The 16,334-nt window shown below is 36.3% G+C and overlaps 1 protein-coding gene and 1 pseudogene across 4 annotated transcripts in view; both read left to right on the forward strand.

Moving 5' to 3' along the window:
• FUT8 (fucosyltransferase 8) overlaps positions 1-16,334 on the forward strand; it is a 211,913-nt gene that overhangs the window by 40,745 nt on the left and 154,834 nt on the right. Inside the window, exon 1 of one of the 4 annotated variants that reach the window (XM_088797370.1) lies at positions 7,242-7,263. The exons of the other annotated variants lie outside the window; for them this stretch is intronic. The gene's annotated coding sequence lies outside the window, so the exon portion shown is untranslated. Of the gene's footprint in view, positions 1-7,241; positions 7,264-16,334 lie in introns of those variants that run through there. 4 annotated transcript variants of the gene reach the window in all.
• Positions 5,940-6,563, forward strand: LOC109448342 (oligosaccharyltransferase complex subunit OSTC pseudogene; annotated as a pseudogene).

Below are 16,334 nucleotides of genomic sequence, written 5' to 3' on the forward strand. Positions count from 1 at the left end.
TTTATTTTGATTTCTTCCTTGACTTATTGATTGTTCAGAAGCATGTTCTTGACTCTCCACATATTTGTGAATTTTCCTGTATTCTCTTAATTAACTTCTAATTTCATACCATTGTGGTGAGAAAGGATGCTTGATATGATTTCAGCTTTCTTAAATTTTATAAGATTTGTTTTGTGACCTGTTTGTTATATGATCTATTCTGGATACTGTTCCACATGTGCTTGAGGAGAATGTATTCTGCTGTAGATGTTTTTCAGGGAAAGGCTGTGATCTGGGTGTTTCTGTATGGTCCTTCTGCACTGAGCCCTGGGGGTTAGCCACTTAAGAACTGTTTCTTTGATTGCTGTGGTCTTGTGGGATCTGCAAAAGCAAGCCTCACTTGCTACCAGAACCAGGCGGCAATCAAGGGGTGCATCCCCTGGCTGGCAGTAGCCTCTTTCAGAGAAACACTGGGGGATAGACATTTCTGTCTGTTACCTCTGAGCTGAGCCCTGGGGGTATAGGCATAGCAGTTCTTCTTTGTTTGCTATAGTCTTGTGGGTCTCTTAGATGCAAGTCCCATAGGCTTTTAGAGCTAGGTGTTTTAGAGGGCACATTTCTTGGATGGAAGTTTTAAAAGTTGGGGCACTAGATGTTGGGTCCAAACCCTTCTGTTTAGGGAGAAGCTAGTAGTTGTGAATTCCCTCTCAGATCTGTGTTGCTGTGCTGGGCGTGGGGTTTATGGCGAGAGTGTGTTTTAGCTTTTCCTTCCTGTTTGATGTAGGTGTTTTTCTTGTTCACCCCAGGTGTAGTTGTCGCTCAGCCAGTTTCTGGATTTCTTTCAGAGGGACTTGTTTCATGTTTAGCTGTAATTCAGTGTGTCTGTGAGAGGAAGTGAGTTCAGGAGCTTGTAAGCTGCTATTTTGGACCAGAATCAGATCTGTGATTTTTAAGTTATTGTCCCTTTTAATGAATAATTATTCAGGGAATTAACTGAGATGCCTATCATGACACAAAATGTGATATAAAATAACACAAAAGTGAGTCTTAAAAATGTGTATACCTTCATTTGTGTTGGTGCATGATGTACATTTTTTTATAGTAAATACATTATTTGGGACTATATTTGGAATGATATCAAAAGGATTCTATGTCTTGTTTATTGGTATCAGACATATATATAATTGGGGTCACAGACTTGTCTCATAGTTACATAAAATAGATGGCAAGGTAAGGGTGAAGAAACGTAAAATGCGAGCTTCTGCAAAAATACCAGAGGAAAAAAATGCAGTGTTCTTTCTAATGTACTTTTTTAATGTTAAAAAAAATTAAGAACTCCCAAAACCCAAGAAAGTTGAGAATGCTTCTCGCATTTATATAAGAATTCTTACCTATTAGTTGCAGAGCAAAAACAATAGAATATTAATTAACTATATAGTAAAAAATAGCTTTTAACTATGAAGAAGCCCTCCTATCAAATTCTTCAGTTTATTAAAACCACTTTTGGTTATTATTTTTTTAAAATCCATTTTTGTATTCCAAAAATAGGTTCAGAACAGCTGTAATTACAGCTGCAGATTTAGTCAAAATAGTGGTTTTTAAAAGACTTCTCACTCCTCTTTTGCATCTCTTTTCCTCACCCCAAGTAACCCAAATTTAGTTGTAAAAGTTTTGGTAAGCTCAGGATTCCCAAAACTGGAGTGCCATATGTTTTAACTGTATGCAGATGTGATGATTATATGTGACTCTTTATTAAAGTTCCCAATCACTTTTAGTTCTCCTATTATGTGTACAGTTAAATGATTTTTGTCAGCTTGTTTCTGCATTGAATTTTATAGATGTATGTTTAGTGATTTTTATCAAGGCCCAGGCATCTGCTAAAACTAATTAGAGGAATAATAGATTTTCAATCTAAATTTGAGCTCATATTAGCATTATTACAAGTTGACTGGAAATATCTGCAAAACTTTACATCTGTTTTAAAAAGAAAACATTTCGTTAAATTTTACTCTAATAAGAAATTGCCTTTAACTTTGTCTAAAAACAAATTTGGTAAATCTTAATATTTGGAGCAAGTTCTATTATAATAAATCAGAAATTAAATATACATTCCATGTTAGTGCTTCCTTCACTCTCCTTTCCTGTAGCTTTATGATCCAGGGATATGGATGTCCTCCTAAGGTTTGGTTTTCAGTTCATCAGTCAGGGATTGGGTATAAAGGTTATGGATGATTGTCGCTAAGAGCCAGGTTTGGGGCCAATCTCCCTTCCCAATTAATGATCATCTCTTTTGCAGATGCTAGTTATGCTGGATATCAGTCAGGGGCTATCATAACATAACTTGGATTCTAACCAGAATTTTATGGTGTTATCTTCTCAGAATTTGGTTCAGAATTGTAGTGATTTGCTGTTCAGTCACACAAAAAGAAATCGAGAGTCTCTGCCAAAGCTAACAATTTAACACTGTCAGGTAGGAAAGCAAACGAAACCAGCCTGTGTGGCACAGCACCGTGTTCAAAGTGATACGGGTACAAGGATGTATGGTTCTTACCTTCAAGTTACAGTGGGTAGAAAAGGTGCAAATATGTACATTAAAGTAATAAATCAACTTTCAGAGGGTAAATAAATTTGGATTTAAATCCCCAGACTCAAGAATTCTTTAGATCTTAAAGAAATTCAGAAGATCTAGACCAACTTTCTTATTATTACATACAAGGAAACTCATTTCAGAGAAGTTGAGTGAATTATTATTATTATTTTTTAAAGATTTTATTGGGGAAGGGGAACAGGACTTTATTGGGGAACAGTGTGTACTTCCAGGCCTTTTTTCCAAGTCAAGTTGTTATCCCTTCAATCTGAGTTGTGGAGGGTTCCATTTAGCTTCAAGTTGTTGTCCTTTAACAGTCTTAGTTGTGGAAGGTGCAGCTCAGCTCCAGGTCCAGTTGCCATTGTTAGTTGCAGGGGGCGCAGCCCACCATCCCTTGTCGGAGTCGAACTGGCAACCTTGTGGTTGAGAGCCCGTGCTCCAACCAAGTGAGTGATCCGGGAGCTCAGCGGCAGCTCAGCTCAGCTCAAGGTGCCCTGTTCAATCTTAGTTGCAGGGGGCAGAGCCCACCATCCCTTGCGGGACTCGAGGAATTGAATTGGCAACCTTGTGGTTGAGAGCCCACTGGCCCATGTGGGAATCGAACCGGCAGCCTTCAGAGTTAGGAGCATGGAGCTCTAACCGCCTGAGCCACCGGGCCAGCCCTGAGTGAATTATTTTAAGTCATTGATTAAATAGGAGATTTATAGGACATTCTAAATATGAACTTAGGAGTGACAGACAATAGGTAGCAAGTTAACTTTGCTTTATAATCTTGGATGTCAGGTAATGTTGATTGATTGATCATTATATGCACTTATAGAGAAAGTGCTGGTTCTTTTCTCATGAGTTTAGTGGGACTATCAGCAGAAAGTGGACTTATATAGTAGGTTATTTTTAGAGAGGGTAAAATCAAACAAAAGCCTTTTCAGAGAATACTGGTTAATTCAAATGAGTGGTAAAACACGTTCATTAAGACAGAATAAGGAAACTATGTTAACAAAATTTCATAACTTTTAAAACATAGATTGGCCCGTAGGTCTGAGGGAAGATAGGTAAAATTTCTGATGGAGTATAATTTTGATGATGAAGGTGTAACTAATTATGTGAAAATAAAGGAAGAAACTTAACAGAAAGAAACCTTTTGGAAAGAAAATAAAACTTTGAGATTTTAATAAGATAGGAAAAAATGAAATGTGACAAGCAATTTAATTTTATTTAAGGACAGCCATACATTTATCTCATCATCAGAACTTGTCACTGTCGTGCATCTTCTCCCTTCCTCACTGATTCTGAGAAAGCCTCTAGTGTGATATGGAGCAGTACAGTGTTCTGGCATTGGCAGCTATGGCCAGCGTGGTTTCTAGGACTCAAAGTGTGCCCATTAAGACACACAAAAGTGAATAATTTTGAATTAGTTACTAAGACTTCTGAGCTTCAATTACCTCACAAAAAAATGCCTCTCATATGACTATAGGATTTTTGGGACAATCAAATGAAATCACATGAAAGTGTTTTAAAAACTGAAAACTTCACAAAGGTAAATAATTTATTTTTTATAACTATGGATTCAATCCAGTATGACAAATATTTGAGTATCCAGTATGTCAGAATGAGGGTTGTAGACTTTTGTATTCAGGAATATATAGTCCTTGACTTTAGGATACTTTCTGTCCAGTTTGGAGAAGAAGGAAACAAAATATGTAGTGCAAATATCTATAATAATATGACAATATGAAAGGGATAATGAGAGGTTCAGCTGACCTAGATTTTGGCTTAAATTAAACCTACCCACCTGAATCTAAGTCCATGAGATGCCAGAAGTCACAAAGTGAGCATTTTGACCTTTTCATATGTGTTTTCTGCTTTTTGAGTTTTTAGGTAAGAATGGACAGATTTTTTTTCTCCCAAAAGGGCTTATTATTATTATTTTTATTAAAGTGTAGTGGGCATAAAATACTATATTAGTTTCAGGTGTGAATAGAGACAGACTTTTAACTTGGGTTGCCGTGTAGTGAAAGTCTTGGGCTTTCCAATAGCTGTACATAGGAGCTTGTTGACTTTTTAGGTGTATAGTAACGAGTCAGTAGCTGAGTCAAATGCCACAAAGAATGTACAATTTTTAGACTTGATGAATATTGTCAATGGGATAGGTCCCAGATTTTAAGATCTGAGTTAGCTGCCTTGACAATGGCATAGAGAATTAAAGGGTGACTTTAAGAATATTTACTCCAATCCCCTTGAAGATACCTTTTACAGGATCCTAGAATTAGCTTGACTGTTTCTCATAGTCAGGAATCTTTCTATTGTGTGATACAGTAAACTTTCTTATGGGCCCTTGTGTTTGGAGTTTTTTGTTTTTGTCAGCCCCAAATGACCCTCCCCTCCATCTGTTTTCTATTTTCTTTATGTTTTATTGAATATGCTACAGGCTTGACTGAGGAAAGAACTTGTTGATAGAGCATCCAGGAATACAAAGAGGAGAATGATAGGCTCAGGAAGCAGGATCTGAAAGGAAATAATGACAATAATAACAGCTAATGCTTATTAGCACCGAAGTCCCAGATGCTGTTCTAAATGCTTTTCTTCTGTTAGCTCACAACAACCTATAGTATTGATATTTTAATATAAATATTATTTAAATAAAACATTAATATTAAATGACAACTTAATAGTATTTACCTTTGTTACAGACTTGGGGAACTGAGCTATAGTGCTTTGCACTTTGGGAGGCAGGTTTCCTGCTAAGGTTATTTAATTCTAGAGACCAAATCTTTACCACTACCACATATTGCTTCTTCGTGATAGCCTGGAGGCCCCTTTGGGAAAAATTCTCTGCTTTCCTTTCTCTGAGTGTGATAGCCATTAGAGATATAAGATGAATATGTAAGGCCAGTAACTTGTGTGGGGTGGCGGAGGTGGGAGATGTGAAGTATTATAGAATATATTTGACAGTTTAGGATTGAATGAAGGTATCAGAAAGGAGAGAAACTGAATATAATTTACTTTGCAAATTGGGGGAAAGGGAGATTTGATTAGACTATTGTAATGACTGGATTTTATGATGCTATAAGCATGAACGTTTGATATATGCATAGTAAGAGCTTATGCTCACTAGTATATAGCCTGGCACTGTCCAATGGAAATATAATACGAGTATATGTAGTTATATATTTTCTGCCACATTAAATAAGGTACAAAGAACAGGTGAAATTAGTTTTTATTTTGAAATTAGTTTTAATAATATATTTTATTTAACCTAATATATATAAAAATATTATTTCAACAACTAAATAATATAAAAATATCAATGAAATACTCTACATTCTTTTATTTCTAATAAGTCTTTGAAAGCGGTGTGTATTTTATAGTTACACCATTTCTCAGTTCAAACTAGCTGTATTTCACATGCTCAATGACCACTTTTGGCTACTGACTACCCTGCTGGATAGTACACGTCTATACCATTAGAAAATAAAAGATTGAGTGTTTTCCGATGGCTTGTGGGGCTCCAGTCCGAGAACTGCCCTTGCCACCACCAACATGGAGACTTTGTACCAAGTTCCATTCTTGGTGCTTGAATGCCCCAACCTGAAGCTGAAGAAGCTGCCCTGGGTGAACATGCCCTTGGTCATGACGGTGTATGCTCTGGTGGTGGTGTCTTCCTTCCTCATCACTGGAGGAATAATTTATGATGTCATTGTTGAACCTCCAAGTGTTGTTGGCTCTATCACTGATGAATGTGGGCAACAAATAGAGACCAGTAGCTTTCTTGGCCTACAGAGTACATGGTCAATATATTATGGAAGGACTTGCATCCAGCTTCCTATTTACAATGGGAGGTTTAGGTTTCATAATCCTAGAACGATCCAATGCACCGCACATTCCAAAACTCAGTAGATTTCTTCTTCCATTCACTGGATTTGTCTGTGTGCTATTGAGGTTTTTCATGGCTAGAGTATTCATGAGAATGAAACTGCCAAGCTATCTGATGGGTTAGCCTACCTTTTGAGAAGAAATCCGTGGATACTGGATTTGCCCCTGTTCATGAAGTTTTAAAAACTGTACCAATCCTCTGATATGAAATGTGAAATATGGAAAAGGATGAAAAGCAGCAGAAAAGCATCTAGTAGAAATGATGGGAAACATAACATAGAGTGTCTTCTTTGTATCAAAGAGACAAGCTTATCACAGTATTTTTTTCCTGCTGACTTATACTGACGTACCAACAGTGTTAAATAGCATTTTCTTATTCCATTTCTACAACTATAATTTTGAATAGAGTGATTATTTTTTACAACCCCCTTAACATTTTTTGGAGATGACATTTCTGACTTTCAGAAATTAATCTGACAGGAAGCCAGATCCCATAAGCTGAGAAGTCTGGACAGCCGATCAGTTTTACCCATGGTACTTTGCCTTTAAACAGAATGTGTGACAGTACATTAGTTCAAATATGTATGTAAGACAGTTTCCTGAACAAGAAGGTGAATGAAAAGATCAGGAATACAGAATTTTATAATTTAAAAAATAGAAGATCGATGCTGTTGCTATGTTCATTAACAATTTCTGATTGAATTACAATGGATGGCTTGTTCTCTCTCCCTCAGTACAGCAGTGAAGGGCAGTCTGGGGCTGAAGGGCATCATCATTCAGTTGTGTGCAGAGAATCTTCAGGAGGAGGACATATTTTATACTTGGTGAGAAGCGGTGGGGAGAGATTTACCCAATGTTTAGGCTTCCTGCTGTTTGCGGGGCTGCTGTTTGGATGTTATTTAGCTGGAGGGATGGTGCTTTTTCTGTAGACAGAGCTCTGGAGAAGCACACAGTTACTTTTGAAACATGGTGTTTGTTGGTTCAGGGATTCTGTGTCTCTGTCTGGAACATTTCATGTCACTGATTTACTTTTTGTGGGATTTAATATATTTAAGGTTACATTCCTTGGGTAAGAATTTCGAAAATCTGCTTTTACCTCAAAAAAACAAAACAAAACCCAAAACAAAACAAAACCCAGCTAATAAACTTACCACATAAAAAATAATAAATCTTTCTTAACTATAAAAGTATAATATGTATTCTTTGTAACAATTTAGGTAATGGAGAGACCTTCTTTTACGTGTTTAACAAACAGATCTCCAGCGGAAGGAAGTGTTTTCATGTTATCACTTTGGTTTCCTCCTGTAGTGCTGGGTTTCTGGGGCAGCAGCACTCCAGTGCATCAGCCTCTCTGGTTTGTGTGGGGCAGGTAGTGAAGATTTTATTTCCTTTATGGAGAGGGTGAACAAATGTGTTCTTCCTGGCTGTGTTATATTTTTCTGTTGTTTGTATTATATTACAAAGAGTCTAATTTTAATGCATTTGGTTAAAAATCTTTTTATAGAGTTATCTGTAAAATTGTAAGATTTATAAAACTATTAATAAATAACAGCTGTAGGACTTGTATTAACTTGTTGAGAGGTACCAGGTTAAACTAAAAGTTCTGCTGTGTACACTTTAACGGCATAAAGTACACATTTATCATCAGTAATTTTCATTTTCTGAGTTTGTAGTTTTAGTGATATGCTGATGTTATCAGTATATGAATATGATCTTTTTGCCAGGATCAATTGTGTTTTATTTGTTGTGAATGTAGTTTTGTTTTAAATGGGGGTAAAGGAGGTTTGTGGAGACCAGTGCTTACCATTTTGGAGATGGGTGGTGAGAATAGGCAAGCTAGAAATATACTTGGAAGAAAACAATAGCCACTTGGGAGGAACTTCAGGTGAGGTTAAAAAGATGTTTCGAGAAAAGTTACAAAGTGTTTTTAAAAATAAATGACTTATACGTAAAACTTAGTCATTCAAAACGTAGTCAGATTTTACAGAATTTGGATACAAAACGTCATGTTAGAGAACTTTGGATTTCATATTTATTATGTTCATATTTTATGTGGATAAATATGGAAGTCTCTTAGTTGTTTTGGTTTGACACCCCTGTGGCTTCTTAGACTCTTAACTAAGGATCACAGTCCTTAGATGTGGAGAGTCGCAAAACTGAGTTTGTAATGTCTTTGAGTTAAACAGCTAACACTGAATGACTTTACACTAGATTCCATTAACCTGTTTGTTCATATTTTGTGCTGGAAGGTTAATAGTCGTGTTCACCCATGTCATGGAGTTATTATTAATTTTTAATGCTAGAGTACTGTGAAAATAAATACTCTTTAAATATTAAGTATTATATTTATTAGAACATTCCTTAATACAAAGGAGTTCTTTCATTAACCCATACTTAATTTTGGTTATTATAATTACTGGTCCTTAACTACCCATCATACGAGGTCTGATAATTAAGTTCGCAAACTCATCCCAGAAAAAGTGCTACATAACTCAGTGCTGAGTATCACTATGGTCACCTTCGAAGTACTCCCCTTGGGAAGCTATGCACCGACGCCAGTGCCTAGTCCACCCTTCAAAGCAATTTTGGAACTCTTTTTCTGGAATGGCCATCAGAGCTGTCGTTGTATTACGCTTGATGTCCTGAATGTCATCAAAATGTCTTCCTTTCAATATTTCCTTTATCTGTAGGAAAAGAAAGAAGTCATTGGGGGCCAGATCAGGTGAGTAGGGAGGGTGTTCCAATACAGTTATTTGTTTACTGGGTAAAAATTCCCTGTGAGCTTGTGCATTGTCATGATGCAAGAGCCATGAATTGTTGGTGAAAAGTTCAGGTCATCTAACTTTTTCATGCAGCCTTTTCAGCACTTCCAAATAGTAAACTTGGTGAACTGTTTGTCCAGTTAGTACAAATAACATAATGAATAATCCCTCTGATGTCAAAAAAGGTTAGCAACATCGTTGTAACAAGTTCGCGAACTTAATTGTCAGACCTCATAGTGTCCTATGCCTGTATTTCTTTAATTCTTACTCATATAGAACATTTGTGAGAGTGTGCCTAAGATGTGATTGACCTGCAGATGACTCAGGAAAGTTCTTGTAAAAAGGGTGGTTATGACTGTGGAATGGTTTCTATCTGCTGTCGTTGCCCTCTGCTTCAGGAAGTTAGCCTAGTTTAGAGTCAAGAGTTCAGGTTTTGGAGTTACATGGTGATCTTGAATCCTGTTTCTCTCTGCTGCTTAACTCTCCCTGGGCAAGTTACTAAACCTTAGTTTTCTCACCCGCAACTTGGAAATAATAGCAACCTCTTCTTAGGGTCAATAGGACCCACAGATAATAATATCTCTGTTATTAGGAATAATTGCATCTTATTGCTTGTTTTCTTTAATAAAGATCTATAGTTTTTTTAGAGCAGTTTTATGCTCACAGCAAAATTGAGAGGAAGGTACAGAGAATTCCCATGTAACTCCTGCCTCCTTCATTATCATCATTCCCCATCAGAGTGGTACATTTGTTATGATTGTTGACACAATGTAATCACCCAAAGTCCACTGTTTACTTTAAGGTTCACTCTGTGTCTTGTACATTCTGTGGGTTTGGACAAATGTATAATGACGTGTATCCATCATTATAATAGCGAGTATTTTCACTGCTCTAAAAATCCTCCTCTGTGCCTATTCATCCTCCCCTCTACGCCCCACCTCCCAGCCCTGGACAACTCCTGATCTTTTGGTTTTTTCCAGAGTTTTGCCTTTTCTGGAATGTCTTGTAGTTGGAATCATTGTAAGTATGTAGCCTTCTCAGATTGGCTGCTTTGACTTTAAGGTTCTTCCATGTCTTTTCATGGCCTGATAGCTCATTCCTTTTTAGCACTGAATACTATTCCACTGTCTGGATGTATCACAATTTACTTACTCATTCACCTACTGAAGGACATTTTGGTTACTTCCAAGTTCTGGCAATTACGAATAAACACCCAGGTGCAGGTTTTTGTGTGGACATTAGTTTTCAACTAACAGATACTTCTTCCATTGAGTATTTATTTATTTTAGTCCGACACTGTGTTATGTACTTTACATGTAGTATATCATTTAATTCTTATGTATATTATAGATTATGTAAAGTCCACAGCCCATTGAAATATATGTTCAGTAACCGGTTGCTATTATTTTTTTTCTGTGTTAGTTTCAAGGATGTGTAGTTTAATCAGAAGTTGAGGCTGTTAAGATGAGAGATAGGACTTCTCATTCGGATCAGACTGAAAGGATTTATTGGAAAGGTGACAGTGCTTTGAAGGGAAGTATATATTATAAAAAGTATATATATATAAAGTGTAAAGGATAGTCTTCATGGTAATCACTTAGGAAGCTTGTTAAAATGTAGAGTTTTGGGTTCATCCTCAGGAACTGAGACTTTATGAATCAGAATCTCTGGTCATGGACCCCAGATTCTGTAATTTTGCTAGAAGTTTGAGAATCATCTTTTTAATTCTTCCTGATGATTAAGAAATAATTCTAGTGATTTTCAAAGTTATTTTTCTCTATATCATAAGCTTTCTGTTTAATTGGTATAAGGGGTGGTAATTTTTTTCCATTTAAATTTTTGCACAGGATATATGTAATATGAATTTTCTATGTATTGAAGGTAGTAGGGGTAGTGGTATTTATTCAGCTGCTATTTAGTAAATATCATTTATTTGAGGTATACTTTTATTTTTTCAGAAATACATCATATTTTATTTTAGTATTAATATAGTCTTTTTGAATAGGGTAAGAAAGGAAGGCAGATTGAGAAGAAACTATTACGAAGCTAGGCGGACAGGCGCAGAGAGTGGTTTTCTGGTGCTAAGTAGAAGAAAAAACACAAATAATTTACATAACTAATATGAATAATTAAAATCTGATGGAAATTTACAAGGAGTTTTGTTATGGGTCATTTTGTTAGTCATATTAGTTAATGAAAGAGTCATATCAGGAATGCTCAGCTTCTGTGTTTTTGGCAGTTGCCTTGCCTCCTAAGAACACTCTTCTTTTGGGTCTTATCTGTGTTGGCTTCCTGGAAAGTCTTCCTCCACTCTTTGGAAAATCAAGTTGCATCCCCCCCAGTGCTCCATGTGGACCTCAGCTTTCTTAGATTCTTCAGGTAAAACCTCATCCAAGGGGACCGATGAATTGCTTCAAGTCATAATGTTAAACTTAGGTGTTCAGAAGACTACATTTCAGTGAATCTTTGCTTTGGTATTTTCAGCCCCCAAATCTTTCAGTCTCCAGCATCCAGTTTAATAACTTATGGGTTTAGGAACTCTATTTTTAATACCTGTAGTTTTGTTCATTCTCAGAAACTAGGTCATTGGGGCTTTGTCATGGTTAATGAAAAGGGTATTGTACACTTTATTTAGGAGCAAGCTTGGACTGAATGAAGCTAAAACATCGTAGAAATTGTTTCTCTGCTTTAAATACTCATAGGATATAATTTTGCATATTTTAAACTCATTCGCCAGTACAATAATATTTATCTCTCAGAACTTTGGTTATTCTATTGTGCTATTTAGAATTCACATGAATTATTAAAACATTCTAGTAAGCCTTTTAGTGACAGCCTCTGTCTAACCGCTCCTTTAAAACTTGTCTTCAACATTTTCAAAAGTGACATTGGGTCTTACTGGGCCTAGAATTTTTGCTCTATAATGACAGAAGCAGATTGGACCTTTTGGAAGTTAGAAGCAGTGGGGTACGGAAGAGGAGAAAAATCAGACTAAATTTATGTCATGACTGTTTCATCGTGAAATATATTCATAACCATGTGTGCTTTACCTTTCTGAGGGGTGGTGGTGGTAGTTGGAGCAGTTGGGGGCGTGAATTAGGGAGTCATTAAGCAGACTGTATCATGGGGTTTCAGTTATTTCCCATGTGCAGATAACAGTGGTTATTACTAAAATTTTTTCGTCCATAGGATAGTCTCAGGTGCACTATTGGTATGTTTATCACTTTACCCAAGATGAAAATGTAGGCATTATAAGTAACCTCCTGAGTTACTATCTTCTCTATCAGGTTCTTTTCTAAGTGTGGGCCACAGATCCATAACAGTATTGATGTAATTATATCACTTTTATAACTCTGTTGATGTTTTTTTGTAACCTGAGAAAAACACACTGATATTTTCCTTTACTTGTATAGCATTTTTATTACCAATAATTATACTTTCCTCCTGAATGATTTCAGAATGTTTTGGGATGGTATTGGTAAACATAGTATAATTTTGTGGTTAAGAGTATAAACTCTTAAACAAGATTATGTGGGTTTAATTCTCAGCTTTGCCACTTAATAGTTGTGTGACCTAGAGCAAGTTATTTTTTTAATATAATCCTTGCCTCAGTTTCCTTCTCTGTAAAATAGGGAGTATAAAATTATCTACGTTACAGACATGTGTTGAGGATTAAATCATTTTGTAGAGAACAATGCCTACAAATACTATATCCTAAATAAATAATAGTTATTATTAAATATTAGTTATTTTTCACTCACTAAAATAGTATTCTCAGTTTAATAGACTCTAAAAGTAGAAATAATAATTGAAACTTCAGAAAAATTAAATTTAGAAAGTAATTTTTAGGCTAGAGTTTAGACTCTCTCTCACTCACAACCTTTATTAAACTGTAATAGAATGATATTTTTCCAACTTTAATGTGCATACAGATTACTTGGGGATCTTGTTGCCATGTAGATTCTTACTCAGAGGTTTTGGAATAGGCCTGAGATGCTGCCTTCTAGCAAGCTCCCCAGGTAACCTGGATGTGGCTAGTCCTTCGACCATACCTAGTAGTAAAGTGATGGAATGTTCCATTAAGCGATTTTCAATCCCTCTGTCAGTACACTATAAACGTTGGGGTATTTTTTGATTTTGTTTTTTTAATAATATGCCTAGGCTCTACGTCAGACCAGTTAAATCAGATCTCTGGCATTAATGTCCTGGGCGACATCATCATTTTTATAAAAAACAGCCTAGATCATTCTCATGTGTGAACAGTATTAAGAACTACTACTTTAGTCAGTAAGTTAAGAAGCTCCATTTTATGTCTTCATTTACTTTATCTTCTATCATTTTAAACATCTATAGGGACGATGAAGCATTTTGGGTCAGAACTCTCAAAATGGGAGCCAGCTAATATAGTGGCTTGACATTATCTTTTCACTAGACTGAGCTAAAAAGTTTGACTCCTTGAACCTTTCTTCATGGATTCTATTTCCTAGTACTGTCATCATTTTTGTAATCTTTGGGTTCTACCTAATTTTTCAACAGTTTCCTGAAAGTATACTAACTCAAACTCAGTGTAAAACTACTTTAACAAAAGTGAACCATGGCAGAGGCAGAAAAACAAAGTTCCTTCCACTTCTTATACTCTGTGATTTTTTTGTTATTTAAGGGGGCGGGGGACTTGTATTTGTTTCAGACTTTTTATTGGCCTTTTCTTTATTTTAGGGGGCTAAAATGTGTTTTCTACCATGATAGTTGTTTCAATGTATTACTCCCTTAGGTTGCGTTTCCAGTTCCTTCTTTCTCAGCTGTACTTCTTGCATCCATTTCTCATCTTGCACCTATTGGGGGCAGAGACAGTAAATATTTTCCAATGGACTTTCATGTTTTAGGAAAATAGTTTTCCCAAGTGATCAAGATCATGCTGAAGTTTATTCCACCTCGTCATGATGTGTCAGTTAGAATCTGGACAGGGAAACAGTCCACACTAGATATTTCTGCCAAGAAAATTTAATATAGAGAATGGGTTATATTGGTGTTGGAGGGCTGAACGAGCAAAAGGGGGACACTGGAGTAACACAGAGACAATAATTGCAGAAAGCAGCAACCATCTATAGGGCTGGGGGAAGAAAGAGCTTGAAGTAGAGTTTGGGCTCTACTCCACCTTTGGAGAGGAAGTACTGCTGGTACTTCTGAGGGGTACTTCTGAGACTGCCAGAAAAAACTGGTGGGTGTCACCACTTGCTCTTGCTGGGGTGGAGGGCCTCTGCTGGGTCAATGCTGACTGGGAAAAACAATTTCTCCTTCTAGTGCCCTTATTCGTAGTAGGAGGAAGGTAGCTGGCAAAAGAGAAAAATGGTTCCCAGAGTTCTATTTTCCGCATTACCAAGCTGAGTATTAAAGGGTGGATTTGGAGCTGAGAGATGATAGCTGAATAACCAGCACATATGGCCTTCTCCTCTTCTGGTTACACGATGGCATAGGCTTTTGGTCTCTGGGTCTCTTTTGTAGCCACTGGGACCCCACATACTCTTAGTGTCTAGGATTTGGAATGAAAGGATTTATTATTTTAAAATTAACTTGTTTAGTTAATATGATTTGAGGGCACGAGACAGTACCACTTGCTCTAAGATAACTTTGTCACAGCCCTTTTTGGAACCTGAGGTTTAATTATGAGATACTCATTCCTTTGAGTTGCAAGGGGTTTCTGTTTTTCAAGATTCTTTATTTTAAAAATAAAGAAAAAAATTGTGGTGGGAATAATAATGTTGTAAACCAGAGGTTAAAAATTGGTTACTTATTGGCCCAGCAGTAGACTGCAGTGGGAACCAGTCTTTGAACATATTACACCTTTTCTCTCAAATTTTAATGTGTGTATGAATTATTTGGGGGTCTTGTTAAAATGCAGATTCTGATTCAATAGGTCCCTGGACAGGGCCTGAGATCCTGCATTTTTAACAAGTTCTCAGGGAGGCTGCAGATGCTTGTCCCTAGATGAGACTTTTACTCTCCCTCCCTGCTTTGAGAACCACTGGTCTGGCTTGGCTCCTCTGTTGGACTTGGGTCCCGGGGGTTGAATGGTGAGTGATCATAAAATAACTTACTTGCAAGCCTGCCAACTTTCTAGAAATAGTTTGAGCAATCTTAGTAGAGGTATTAATAGCTGTTTATTTCCAGGTGGAAACAGAAGGGCATATACCTCTCAGTAGGTTGACTTTTCCTCCATAATTTTGATGCAGTTGAAAATCTGTGCTTAACTTTTTATTCCCCAAAACTTAACTACTAATAACCTACTGTTGAGTAGAAACATAAACAGGTGATTAACACATATTTTGTATGTTATATATGAATTATGTATTGTATTCTTACAATAAAGTAAGCTAGAGTAAAGGAAATGTTAAGTAAATCATGAAGAAGAGAAAATACGTTTACAGTATTTATTGAATAAACTGTATATAAATAAGTAAACTCACGCAATTTAAACCCATATTCAAAGATCAACTAATTGTATTTCCCCACTTTTGACTCTTTCATATACTTAAACTTGTCAAAGTACAGGGTCTTGCCTTGTGCCAAATATATGGTAGTCCGTCTTAATGGAACTTTGAATACAGCTCAAATTTATGAAGTTGATTATTCTTTGCATTTGGATTTTACTTTACCAAGGCATCCCTGATTACATGAATAAAAAGTTAATCTTTTATTCAGTTGCCATCCTTCAAGATCCTCTTTCTGCCCTCTCCATTCCACTCCTACCAGACACTTACTGTTGTCTTTACAGACCTAGATTTTCAGCTGGTACTTCATTTTTGTCTGTTGGTGCTTTATATGAATGTTATCCTTACATTTTTAATTTACGCCATGGATAATAATTTAAGCTGTGAACAGAGAATAAAATGTGTTTTCTACCATGATGTTGGTCTCTTTGTCAGCTGAGGTGCAAGAGTTAAAGTGAAAGTTAACAATTCAGGGGATTCCTACAGAAAAGAAGGGTGGGGAGAAAAAGCTCAATTTTAGAATCCTAAGCAAAGCATTTTGATTGGCATATAGAGACCCTTGCATGCACACAAACGTCCATATTTGAATATTTATAGAAGGTAATCTGTCAAAATTACTGTTATTTTAATTTGCTAAGCTTGGCT

The sequence above is a fragment of the Rhinolophus sinicus genome, chromosome 3, assembly GCF_057876585.1.
Source record: "Rhinolophus sinicus isolate RSI-liver-muscle chromosome 3, RSI-T2T, whole genome shotgun sequence".
NCBI classification, from domain to species: Eukaryota; Metazoa; Chordata; class Mammalia; order Chiroptera; family Rhinolophidae; genus Rhinolophus; species Rhinolophus sinicus.